Here is a 14,289-nt window from a genome sequence, read left to right as displayed (position 1 = left end):
TTTGAAAAGCAAAGACAGTGCTAAGATCATTTTTGTTAGAGTTGCATAACTATCTCTCAAAGCAATCCTCAAATAGCTGTAACAGAAGGATTTTCCAAATCTTACAACTAGCCCTCCAACTAAGAGGCAAAATAAATCCCCGTGCTTACAGACTCAGCATGTTAAATGTGGATGAACAATTTCTATGTAGACCAAATATTAGAAAGGTTTTTTTTGTTTGTGCTGTGGTTAATTAGTTTTGTTTGGTTGTTGTTTTTTTTTTCTTCACGTAATCAGCAAACTCTCTCATTCCCCAAAACCTGATTGCTCCTTTTAACTCAAAGAACTACTTAGACCTTGTAATATGCCTTTGAAATATGAAGGTTATTACTACGTTATGGTGATTTTGAAGAAGCAAGTCTTCATTTTTAATTTAATTGGATTCAAGGATACAAAACAACAACAACAACAAAAACCAACAACCAAAACAAACAAATCAATCAAACAAACAAACAAAGCCAACACATGGTAGTCTGTTATTTTTGTTTGCTTGTTCATTTCACTATTAGTAAGTCGTAATAGGATCCTAGCCATTTCATTATCTCATGCCATGTATCAGTGTTCAAACTTGAAAGGGAATTCAACAAGTAAAATGATACTGTTATTAACGTCCCACCCAGCAGACAGCTAAAAGCGGAAGCTGACACCCCTTTACAGCTGCTCTAAGTAGGCATTTGGCTTAAAGAACTTTCATGTAATCTAGGAAAGTATTCAAAGTACCATATATGCACAGAATATGCCACTAAAAGTAATTGCAAGATTATTGTACACACACAAAAAAAACAACCATGAATAACCAAGTGGCAGAATACCATGTGCCATGTTTATGAGCCCAGAACTAGGGCAAGAACCATCATCTAACTCAATTGCTGGGAAAGCAGCATTCAAGATGTATTTATGAGTTTCCTAAGTATTCTAAAATGTCTAAAATCTCAGACAATTTGAAATGTAAAATTTTATTTATGTTAGTATGACCTCTAATCACAACAACAAAACACTCTTTCTACTACTATTTCTAGGATTGATATAGAAGAAAATTAGTGTATGTAGTGTAGTGTACTGCAGCACAAATGTTTCAGGGGGAAATTCTGAAAGCAAAGAATGTTCCTTATTGTTTTTACTCTGGGACACAATTATGAGCAATGAGATGGAAGAAATAAATGAATGGTATTCCTAAGGATGAATACAGGGAAAACCAGCAGAATAACCTGACCAAAAAAGCAAAAGGAGAAGGTAGGAAACACAAGCTTAATGCTTCCACAAAAGGATCAGAAAATAAAGAAGATGGTAAGTAGAGCCTGTTTTCAGGTGTTTTGAGACCAGTTTCATCTGTTTCAGTATTATGTCTAGTATTAAGCTGTCAAATGTATTTTTAATGTGATAGTTACCATAATTTTAAAATTTAAAGAGCACAGAGCAATGAAGTGACCTTGTAGTCTTTAAAATTGCTGAATTTAAAGTATATAATTTACTATAGATTGCATTCAGTAAAATCTGATCAATTTCTTCCTACAGCTAGAGTTGTACTTTATCAGAAACCACTCATCATTCCTGGTGGCCTTCTTTGTACTTAAGCTACAGAAACAAATGTAAAGTGCCCTTCCTCATAAATTTCACTTTTTAAATTTTTTTTTCATTTAAATCAGACAAAATTAATATCTTGTGGATTTCTGAGCCTACTTCTATTCTCATAAGTGCTCATGTCTGTGAGATTTTCATCAGTATCATAGGATTACCTCCAGTGAAACAAACAAACAGAACAGCAAAAACCTGAATGCACCACTCAGAAGATCAATACAGCTAAAGCCAACATCACACACCAGGCTGATCTGCAGTACAGGCACCAGATACACCATAGGGAAGCTGACCAGCCTTCTGTTTTAAAGCACATCAGAAATGCAATACAGAACTTCAGAGACCAACTCTTCATTCCACTGTAGTGAGTGGCAGAATTTCCAGCAAAACCAGAATTAGAAGCTAACAGTTTAATACTAATGAATTATACTGCATAAACATCTCACAGAACTCAGCAGCTTAACTTCATAGCCTGTCACATAAACTATAAGGACAATGGTAAAAAGAGAGGGCCACTGTGCTCTTCATCTCCAAGTATTTCCTGTACTTTTTACTGTTTGAACAGCTACTCTGTCAGTGACATCAAAGTCCCACAGGCATGGAAATTACTTTTCATTCAGTAAAACCATAAGATTGAATCTCTAGCCTTATTCTTCAATCTTTTCAAAAGCTTTGAACACTTTGAATTAGTCTCCTTTTATGTCTCCAGAATCCTTAGTTTCCTATAGTTCTAAGCATGCCTGAAGTCAAGTCTCTCTTCACACCTACAGTGATATCCCTACTCCGCTCTTGACTGTATCCCATGTTGTTTTTTTTCTTCCAGCAGCTCCAGTGCTCCCATAATGTTCTCCCTGCATGTTCTGACAGCCTTGCCTTCCCTCAGCTTCAGGCAGTACAGTTTGAAAAATTACTTATTAATTGCTAAATTACAATTCTCTCAAAATATACATTTAATCAAGTAGATTTTCTTGTTAGCCTCAGCCACTGATTCACTCTTACCCACAGGTTGATAGCTAAGTTGTAAAGTACATACGCCAGATACCCTAGCAAATCTTCTATTTATAAATAAACACATCTTTTCCTTTAGATCTAGAATTATGGGACTACCTAAGAGAAAATAGTCTGGCTTTTGGACTAAAGTAAATGAAGCTTCCTTGTTTTGAAAGAACATGAGAAGAGAGACAAATATATGGGAAAATCTTTATCTCTGGATGTTTTCTTTCATGACAAATTAATGAATTATTGTGAGGTGGTGGTTGTTGTTTGTTTTATTTCTTTTGGAGTCACAGCCTTCTTTTTGTAAGCAGTTAAATCTTTATAGTTCCTATGTTAATGTATTACAGCTAAGTTAACATTCGTCCATTAAAAGGGACAAAGTAATCTTCATTGTCAGCTCCAATTTTTCTATGATTTACTCATACACACTGTACTTTGGCTCTGCATCAGGACATAGCTCACATAGACCATGCTTTGCTACTAACTCTCATGAAAGGAGGTCAGTAGTAGTCTTTCAAAGAACTTTTCAGAGCTATATTTCAGAGCTATTACTGACATCTCTACCCAAGTTTCAGCTGTGCCACCATGAAACTATGACAAACAATATATGCTAACTCAAGTCACTAAAGAACAGCTGTTGACATCAACAAACTGATAGTCTTCTATACAATATTCACGACATGTTTGAAAACAGCCATAACCTTACAACATATGGTTTAGAACAACTTAATTATAATACTTGTTGAATATTACTGCAGAAGTCCATGTAAGCAACCAATCTGATTACTATGACAAGTATAAACTGAATTTGGTCAGTAAGAAAAGCAGAGTAGAAAAAATAGCTTCAAAATTAAACCTGTACCATTACTGTACTGAAATAATCAATTTTTGTTGTTGTTTATTTTTAACATGAAAATTTAGAGGTTCAGGGCTTAATATTAGATCACTACCCATTTGTGTCTATTCTGTGGAGGCCTTATAGTGGTTTTCCAGTACCTAAAGGGAGTTTACAAGGGAGCTGTAAAGGGACTCTGTCAGGGAGCATAGTAACAGGATGTGGGGTAATGGCTTTAAACTAAAAGAGGGGAGATTTAGATTAGATGTTAGGAAGAAATTTTTCACTCAGAGGGTGCTGAGGCTGCCCAGAGAAGCTGTGGGTGCCCCATCTCTGGAGGCATTCAAGGCCAGGTTAGATGAGCCCTGATCTGGTGGTTGGCAGCCCTCCCTATGTCAGGGAGTTGGAACTAGTTGATCTTTAAGAACCCTTCCAACTCATTCTATGATCCTTAGATTTTAATTCGTAAGATTTAGATCTACAAGCATTGCTGATGAGCAACATTTGATACCAGTAGTAGTCTACTTTGAATCTACTAACATGTAATATTGTATCTGGTAGCCAAGTCTTGCAGGGTATCTCCCACATTCTGTCAATAAGAAAAATTCTTTCTATATCTTCGTTACATTTCACAACCCAACCAAATAAACATATTGGCTCAATGCAAAAATAAGTACTTCCCAATAAACTTTTCCAGACTGCCAGTCCCTTGAATAGGCTACAACAGTTACAGACTTTTCCAATGTCACCAAAGCAAAGTTGCTAAATTCATAAAACAGAACGTGACTTGGATCAGCAAGAAGTGAAGGCCTTTTGATATGCATCAGCAAGAATAACTTGTCTAAAAACACTGTATGACTATTCCTAAGTAGTCAGGAACAACATATACATAACTTGCATCTCCACAATCTAAAATATTCATAATTCTACATTAGCAATCATATGTTATATACAAGGAGTTATTGTTTTTATTATTATTGTTATTTACAACAATGAATAAAACCCAATGCATTTTAAACTGAAAGCTTATGGAAGTTGTTGGGTTTTTTTTGATGGGGAGAAGAGCAGGGCATGTTACTTTTGTATCTTGCTTCACCTTTTCTCAATTAACATACTTGATAACGTTTAGGTCAGACGCTATCCAAGTTGGTAAGGAACACTGTGGTTTTGTATAATATCATAAAATATATGACCGTATGCTTTCATGGGCAAGAACAAGAAATACAAGTAATGAGGAGCAAAATATAATGAGATGAACTGAGGCATTCTTTTATGTAGAGCAAGTGCCTTGACATTTAACAATACATGTATTGTTGTAGCATCACAAAGAAGAAGAGTTCAAAAAGAAATCTCATTTCTCCATTCTGAAAGCTCTCTTTCTTCAAGTTCCCAATGAAATTTAGAAAGAACAATCTGATTTTTTAGCCATCACCTTCAGTTTAGAACAAAGCATCCCAAGGAGAGGGAAAAGATAAAAAATACTCAGAAAATAATTTAACTGAACATGAAAATACCAATACACTTTTTTTTTTTTTTTTTTCCCCTAGTACCACACAAGCACATACGGGCAAATGTGATGCTAGATAAGAAAATGCCAAGCAGACCTCTGCATAGAGATGAAGACCTGAATTGTCCAATTGGTAGTTTTTGAAAATAACAAAAAGTACCTCATAAGTGCTGGTGAGATGCATCATATCCTATAGATAACTGCATTTGTCACTGTTACATCAATTACTGCCTCTTCAAGTGAAGGAATCCGCTTTATCAAGGAACATCGGACACTGAGTTGGATCTGTGCCCAGAGAGTCCTTTGGGTAGCACTGCCCTTTGAAAAGTGTAAGTCTGAGCTTCATTTCTCATTTGTAATAACCATTAATAAAATCGCCCAATAAAACAGATTTCAATTGTAAAGACTAGAAAATTAAACTGGGTTTCATAGCCTAAGCCAACCTTCACTCACTGGCTTGTACTACAGTAGGCAACATATTTTGAGTAACTGGAGGGTCAGAGGGTAATTTTTATTATAAGATCACATTTTTCAGTAATGTATAGTCAGTCCATTAGATTTAGCTCTCTTTAGAGTACAGCTCTTACAAATCCACCAGAGGGCATATAGGAAGAAAAACTGGTAGACATCACCAACTTAACATTACCTGATAATGCCCACTTCATATTTCTGCTCACAATCAAGATTTGGAAGAATCTCCTCGGATCGTCCACTTGATCTTTAACATGCCGATACAACTGCTCTCTTTCACTCATTCTTCACACATAGCACAATGCCACTGGCAATCATTCCTACCTACAGAATTTAGAGAACAGCATTTTTCAGTCTTTACTATAAGGATGTTGAAAAAAAAGAGGAGCCAAGACAGACAGGTTTGGCTTCCTCATACGAATTCAGCAACTTTCCTGTTCAGGAGGAAATTTTCAGCTGATCTTGTCAGGAAATATTATTTGCCAGCAGCTCAGACTATAATATAGAGATAATATACTTACTCCTATCCCTTCTTGTCCCTTTCTGGCTGCTCTGAGATCAGCTTCTTCTCTGCTTCCTCATGCCCACCTGCCAGCATTAAGGCAGAATGTGCCCCCAAAGGCAACCAGCACCAACAGAAATAAACAACACAACGAATGATTATAGGGAGCTTTAAGTCTATCACATAGAAAGAAACTAACTACACCAAGGAAAGCCATACCAGGACCAGACTTTTACTTGACTAACCTACAGAGTCACACAAAAATGCTAACAAAAGATCTGATCAAAATCTCAGGAATTAAAACAGGAGGAATCTGTTCCAAATATACTTCCAAACAATCCCTTGTTTTAGTCGCAAAACTTCAAATCTGAGCAAACAAGGCTGTGCAGAATTCAATCCAAACTCATCCCTAACCGTAACCATCTTTAACTAAGAAGAAAGTTGTTCTCATGGATCCTACCTTTTTACCAGTTAAACCAAGTTTTGTAGGAGAGAGGACTGCTTGTCTTTGTGTCCACTACTGCATTGATTGTAGGGTAAATATCAGGCTTCCTGCTTGTGGAGAAACTACTGCAAAGAGTCTTTCAGTTCTGTTTGCACATTTCAAACCTGTGCATGGTTCAGAACAGGGAAGTTTATGTAACGTTCCAGAGAAACTGCAGTACATCATGGCTCATTTTAATTCAGGTATGAATACATGACACAGATGAATTCACAAAACGCTCCTTTCATCTGAAATTTAAGCAGTAACCCTTTTTCCCCTGAAGATTTAAGCTGCTTTAAGTGATGAAAATATTACACTTTCCTGTTTCTTTAAAGAAGTACTGGATAGAAACAGCTTAGGTTGAATCCAGAATTTATTCAAAAGAGAGTACACCATCAGCTACAAGGATATTTGAAAAAGTCACTCCAAAAGATCTCAGTGTTCTCTACAACTACAGAATGCAACAATTTTAAAGTTTGCTGGAAGCACTTTAGCATTACAGCACATAAAAACATCTTTTCCCCAAAGGCCAAATTTTCAAGTACTGAACGGTACCAAATATCTGCTTCTAGAAATCAGTTCATGCATCTGGGGTATTCACCTATCTAAGCAAAAACTTATGACGCAAGTTTTATGTCCATGCTGCCCACTACCACTGCCCACACTGAACATCTTCCTTAGTAGTAACACTGTTTTTTTCACAGAGAGCTATTTAAATTACTTGTAGGATGGAAAGTGATAGTGAAGTACCTCTGTACTTCTGGATTGCGTTTGCTATCCAGAAACCCATCAGAAGCTCAGAACGCTGTTCAGATGCCCTTTTCTGCTCCCACCACACTGCTTCGTCACCTCACGACTCCAAGACCTGTGCCTGCTTCCAAGGAAGCTGGGTCAGAGCACCTCTGGTACCAGCAAGGGTTAGACGTATTCCCTCATCTGGCAACATTCATCCTACTCGACCCTTGCCAAAATTCAGACTATTTACAGAACAGCAGTTTCCAAGTACAGGAGTTTTCCACACTGTATTTGCAGCCTGAAGCACCTGCAAATATGCAGCTAATTTTGCTGAAATCTCTACAATTTAACTGGACTAAACTAAATACTACACAAATCCATAAACCCTCAAAAATATATTACCAGAGGACATTTGCTGGTCTTTGGATGTTAAAACAAGGTGGCAACCAAAAACGATGGTAAATGGATGATGTATTTTTTGGTAAAGAAAGAAATAAAATATGTTCTTCTAAAAACAATGAAAGCTGATGAAACTGATTTGTCACAGCTGAAAGACAGTGAGACACAGAGCAGTGACTTTTTTTTATAACATTCGATTCAGAGCAAATGAGCATTTTATCAGTATTTATTTTGACATCTGAAAAAAAAATACCAACGACGTTCTGCCAGACAAGGTTGCCTTGTATGAAATAAAAGTGTTTTCTACAAACTAACCTCCAAACTGCAACCAGGACTTTGAGAAGGAGAGCATTTATCTACTATTGACCTTAATTTAAGGCATCCTAAGAAGAACTTTTTGAAAGCACAATGCACATTTTTAACATTGCTGCTAAGCAGTACAGTAAAACCTGTGATGCATTAACATTTCATAAGCTCAACAATTGCTCTTTCAAGTACATAAGAATGCAGTCCCTATCTTCAAATGTTATTACTATATAATAGTTTCAACAACCATAAATAACACAGAATCTATCAACAGGATTTAGCAGCATAATGTTTAAAGGAAATTAAAGACATTTAAAAATCAAGCATTAAATTTATTAAGAGTCAACTATCAGCATGCTCACAAGGAAGAAACAAAATCATTTCAGTATATAAGAAACACATTCCTCCAATGGGCTTACTAACAAGAATTTTCATTTATAGCTTTCCTTCAGAAAATGTCATGATTACCATCCGAACAGAATGGGGGAAAAAAAGAGAGAAAGTTCAAATGCTGATTTTGGCATTTGTAGCTTTTTGATGAAGTTTACCTAAAGATAAAAAGTTATCTAGAAAAATAAATTGCAGGCACTCACAAGGTAGTATTTCCTAATTCAACTGCTCAGCCCCTAAACTACAGAAAACAATCACAGCTTTCACTAGAGCACTGCTATTAAAAACAAATCAGCAAAATGCTACATGTGTTTCTCTTTCCATACAGCTGGAGCAAGCATACAACGTTCTATTATGCAGTTACGTGAGAGCCAGATTTCAACCTCCACATGGAATTACTTACCCAGGAGCATGTTTCTCATCTACAGTTAGTTCTATAGAATAGAAAGCTCTGCACAATAGATCTAGTGCAGGGAAAGTTCCCACAAACTCCTATTTGATTCTGTTTGAGTTCTGAGTAGGGCTTGAATTTGAGTTGCTGAGAAATACGCCTCGCCCCATAAAGCAGCTGGAATATTTTACTTCACTCTCATTGGTGAATGACACCTCCTTCAGACTACACCAAAGCTAACCAGAGGCATTGCCTGCTGGTGCCACCTTGATTTGAGGTAACAAAACCACAGGGAAAAAAAAAAAAAAAAAAAAAAAAAAAAGAAAAAAAAAAGTAAGTAGTCCCTACATAGTCCCTACAGTGAAGTTCTAAAGTGATGTATTTTATTACAGCTATCCTGAAATTGGTTTTAGCTCATTGCCTACCTTTGAGCAAGGCAAAATACTCCTTACAGAAATCCTGTATTACACAGGGTGTTCTGTTGCATACAACTAAGTAAGTGGTAGGCTATGTTCAGGCTCGGCAGAAGTGAATGACTGATTACATGACCTGAATTTGCCTCATTAGATACAAAGTATCTCCTTTAAAGAAATACCAGCAGTGAGCAGGTTTGGGACTTTTTTGAATCTGGAATGGAATACCTCAAAATGCTTATTTGAACATGAAATTTAAGTGCTTAAAATGCTACTGCTGCTACAGTAAGTACTCACTGCCCACTGACACCCATGACATACTGGCTCTGCACAGTCGCAATCAGCTTCTGCTGTGAAGAGAAGTTTCTTCTCACTGCAAAAGCCAAAGATTTTTGAGTCATCTGAAAGCTGAGACTTGAATCATAAATTCCTAATGGAAGGAGGTGTCCCTGTTCTGGATTTCCTTGCCTCAGGATGTGCCAGTACACTCAATACAACTGAGGTTTGTATAGAACTTCTGATGCCTCAAAAGAATTTTACCAAGACCATCACAGTGAACATTCTTCATAGGAAGAATTTTAGACCCATACACCACCAAGATATCCAAGAGCATTAGGAAAAGATCTTTACTCCAACTGCACAAATTTTCGTCACATAATGTCAGACAACTCCTCAAGGACAAATGGAGAATTATGAAACTAAACTTCTTACTGTTTTCCACAATCTCCCACTCCCAATCCTCTCTTCTAAAAAGGACATTACTTTGATAATAACCTGCCAACATGACTTGGCAGCAACTACTCGATTTTGTTATACATTCCGAATTATTTGGTACCCTTGTTAAGAGTCCTTTCTTATTTTCTTAATTTTTTTTTTTTTTTTTAAACAAGGAGAGGGACATTACTAGCAGTAACAATCACAGAAAAACAGTGGAAAAAATGAATCAGTTCTGACATAAAAAAGACGAATAAAAATGAAACCCAATTAAAAATAAACCCCGTCAGAATTTTCAGCAAATCGTGTGATCTTGGAAGATGTGACTCATTCTCATTGCGCGCTTGGGATTGGCAGCACCAATCCTCTATGAAATTTTATATGGATTTTATATAGACTTAGATGACTTACAAGATGACAAGTATTTCAAAAGTAAATACTACATTCTCTCATGCTGACAATAATACTATTATTTGTATTTTCTGTGAAATCTGGAGGCTTTAAGAAAAAAAGAAAAAAGAAAAATTTACACTTTAAACCACAGAACTGTTTCATAAGCTCCATAAGCACACGATATATTTGTGTGCTACAGTAAGACAACATGGCAAGGGCTTCATGGCCCCAAACCAGCACGCATGCTTCCTTCACTCCCTCCACTTCTTCAGTGATTGTAATGCCTCTTCCTTGGCAATGCTTGATAGTTTCTTGTGAATACTATTACAATCCACTAGTACTCTAAGGTCTGACTACGTCATTGTTTTGGTGCACTGTAGCTCTGTTTCCGTCAACAGCAAACCACAGCTTGCCCCACAGAAGACCAGTCTTTAGTTGCAGTTGACGTTCTTGTGACTCACTAACCACAGTTTTAAGATTTTAGTCTGATTTCTAGCTCACATTAAACAAGCTATTTCCAGAATGCAGATGATCAGAGTTTTAACTCCAAGTCTTCTTTTCATTTTAAACTAATTTTAACACCCTTCTACTCCTAGTAGGACCATTGTCCCAAGACTGTAGTGGTCCCTGGATTATTTCTGTGCCTGAGCCCCTTCAAAAGTATGCAGACAGTGCTGGTCCAGCCACAGCTCCTTCATATTCTCAACATGCTGGCCTTCTAGGGCATGCCAAGTGCTTGTGTGAGCCCAGCAGACAGGATGAGGTGACAAGGAAGGCCAGAGGAGAGCACCATCCTTCCAAGCAGCAGCTTGGATAAGTCATGGAGTTGTTGCATTATAGATGATGCTAAAGAGCTAAAGAATCAGCAAAGGCTAGAAAAGGTGCTGAAAGAAAAAGAAAGTAAAAGGGGAATACAGAGGAGATAAGTTAGGGGAAAAAAGGGCATTAAAAAAAAAATACAACAGCATATTATGTGAGAGAAGGATGGAATGAAAGGCAGCGTAAGATGTTGTTATAGGTTAGTGAGAGGCAGAGGGGGCAGAGCTAAAAGTACAGCTAAAACCGTTAGGGACAAATGAAATATAAAATACAAAGAACAAAGGTAAATGAAATATGATTTTTACCAGAAATCTCGTTAAGGTAAAGGGAGGGTGGCAAGAGCACGCACACTGAGACAGCAGAGCAGCAAGAAGATGAGTAGCTGTTGAAAAGCTGAGGGTGGTTGAACTCAGGCCTCCCTCACAAGCAGTTCCCAAAACCCAAGGATGAATGATAGCTCAACTGATAAGCTCCTCCAGTGGCATCTTTTTACTCAAGGTAATATTTCCACAGATAACCTGTGTTTTCCTGGCAGCTCTTTCATGTCACTGCTTAAGAAATGAGAGTTCCAGCATTTGTAATAGGCTCTCTATTATGGCTCAAATAAGTAACTTGGAATCCATTAATACCTAGACAGAACTGGTATTAGACTCTCATTCTTCCTACCTCTCAGCTCTCAGGTGCTTTGATACAGACAAGTCTCCCTAGCAGGCAAAAGCATAACAGGCCTCTTTTCTGACTGATGCTTTGGGACTCCCAAAAATTGTTCAGTCAGGATGCAACTGAAGAAAAACAAACAGTATATGCAAACATCCTTTATTTTCAGCTCAAGTACTAAGCTACACAACCTTCCAGAAGCTCCAAATTTAGCACTTATGACTTCCACATAAATTAATGTCAAACTGTAATAATGGCACCTTGCTGTCCAACCCATAAGAGGCTTCTCTGCATGACCAATGTTTGGATAGTTTGGATAGCTTAGTTCTTTCCTTTTGTGCATGAACAACTCTTCGGGCTTGTCATACTTGTTCTCAAGGTTGTATCTTCAGTACAACATCTGCAATCTGCATACAGAATAGTTGCAGCAGTTGCAGTTTCTCTTCACAAAAGAGAAAAATGGTCTATAGTTACTATACGTATTATTTTAACTGAAGACAAAATTCAGTACAGTTTTGACTATACTACTATTGTACTACTCATCATGATTCTTAATCCTCATCTCTCTATCAAATATTTTTACATATGTTGTACAGAAGAGTGTTTCTTTTAATATCCCAACTAAAATGAATATCCCAATGAATGCACAATGGATAGATGGAATACTGGATGCAAGCTAATGAACTACATGTACTTACTAGAGAAGCTAACTTAAACCAGTAGCTAGTACGCAGGGGGAAGGGAAAAAAAAAGAAAAAGAAAAAAAAAGACCTGTTTTCAATGAAAAATCCCAGAATTATTCTGTCTACTACAATAAAGGATTCGCACCAATAATCCAAATTAAGCTAAGTGTAAGAAGTGTCAAAACACTCATGCTTTCTTTTGAAAACTCAAGGCAGGACTGAAAGCCAAGGCAAGGTAGAATCTGTAGGGAACACTCCAGTCCTGTCTCACATGCAGGGCTTCCTGTTGGCTGCTCTTGAGCAGTATTGTAATCCAATGCATTTTATGCAATCCCTAAGAGTCATCTTGGTTAAAATGTGCAAAACAGAAGCCAGAGTAGTATAATAGCATGATGCTATCATACAGACACACAGGTGGGAGACATTGTCCAGCACAGATGAGAATGTGACCTGAGATGAGAATTCACTATCGTAAGGTTCAGAAGAAAGCAGATGTTTTGGGTTCACCTCAGTAACTACTTCACTGCAGTAAGAAAATGAAAATGACAAGCTTACTTTTTGCTTTGTGTCTTTTGCTATCTAGTTCTTCAAGTTTGTTTGCATTAGATTTGTGTAATCTGCAGAAGCATTTAGAACATAAGAAACTATAGTTGAAAACAGCAAAGTTTTAAATCTCCAGCTTTTGCTTCCAAAATTCAGATATATACTCATCCTAATGCTAATGATAAAGAGTTCATAAATAATCTGTTTAAAGGAGAATCGCAGAGCTTAACTAGCTGCAAGCTAGCCTAAAAAGTTCTATAAAACATCCCCTGATGATTTTTATGTATTATGATAATACTGAGAGATGTCAAGTGACATTAAGCTCTGCAATACTGAGTGCTGCATGCACAAGCTAAGAAAGAATTCCTGACCTAAGAGATTACAGTGTAAGCACACAGAACAAAAAAGGATACAGATGACAAGTACATCTAGATTCTTATGCATTGAATTAAAGCATCTGTGACTTTGCTCAAAAAAGCCTGCGATATTTTCTGATATACAGCAGCAAATCGTCTCTTCTAAACACATTCTTTTCTGGTGCTTAAAAAAAAAAAAAAAAAAAGTAAAATAAAAATGACCTATCCAGACATCTTTATTAGGGCTGGAAAACTGCTTTCCCCTCACAACCGATAAACACCAGTGACATTGCTCCTGAAACACAGTCAACATTCTTAGAAAGTGATGACAACATTAAAGAAAAAAAAAAAAAAAGAAAAAGACAACAAATCAAAAGAACAACAACAAAACAAAAGGTGTAACAGTGCTGTGACATTGACAAAGCACTTTGTCACTGAGGAATAAATGCCCTCTTGACTGTGATGCAATTCTGGCTGGGATACCACTGTTGGGGAAGGAAAAAAAAAAAACAAAAAAAAATAGTATGAATGCTTTCAGAGAAAAAGAAAAGAGAACAGTGGACACGGATTTGGGCTACTAAAAGAACTTCCTACAATGCTGCAGGGGGAAGATGACAGGGGCATACGGTGATACCACTATGAGCCCTTATCTTGCATACTGAAGGTATTTGATGGCTCTGGTGAATGCATTGGAAAGGAACTCGGTAAGTACCTTGAGAGGCATTGCCTTTTTGACCACAGAAAACTGAAAATGCTGTGAGGGTTCTGGGAGAGGAGCATGCTGATATAAACAAACACATAAATTAAATAAATAAGAATCAATCAGCATGCTTCTCCCTATTGTTAAGGTATAACAGACTTTAGTAAACCAATCACCAGTGGAGTCAGAAAAGGTTATACTCAAAAAGGTCAGATTGATGATTTAAAAAAAAAAAAATAAAGAAAGAAAGAAAAAAAAAAAAGAGGACATTTGCACTGACATGAAAAAGGAAGTTTAGGACAAGGTTGGGGTTTTTTTGAACATTTACTTTGGAAATACATTCAAATCCTGAGAATGACTGTAAGAGGCTTTGGAATTGGG

At 36.9% G+C, this 14,289-nt stretch overlaps 1 protein-coding gene across 9 annotated transcripts in view; it reads right to left on the bottom strand.

Moving 5' to 3' along the window:
- ZNF385B (zinc finger protein 385B) overlaps nucleotides 1-14,289 on the bottom strand; it is a 148,529-nt gene that overhangs the window by 72,665 nt on the left and 61,575 nt on the right. The window lies entirely within an intron of this gene.

Source organism: Coturnix japonica, chromosome 7 (genome assembly GCF_001577835.2).
Source record: "Coturnix japonica isolate 7356 chromosome 7, Coturnix japonica 2.1, whole genome shotgun sequence".
NCBI lineage: Eukaryota > Metazoa > Chordata > Aves > Galliformes > Phasianidae > Coturnix > Coturnix japonica.
The sequence above is the reverse complement of the archived record's forward strand: the minus strand, read 5'-3'. Positions and strand labels throughout refer to the sequence as shown.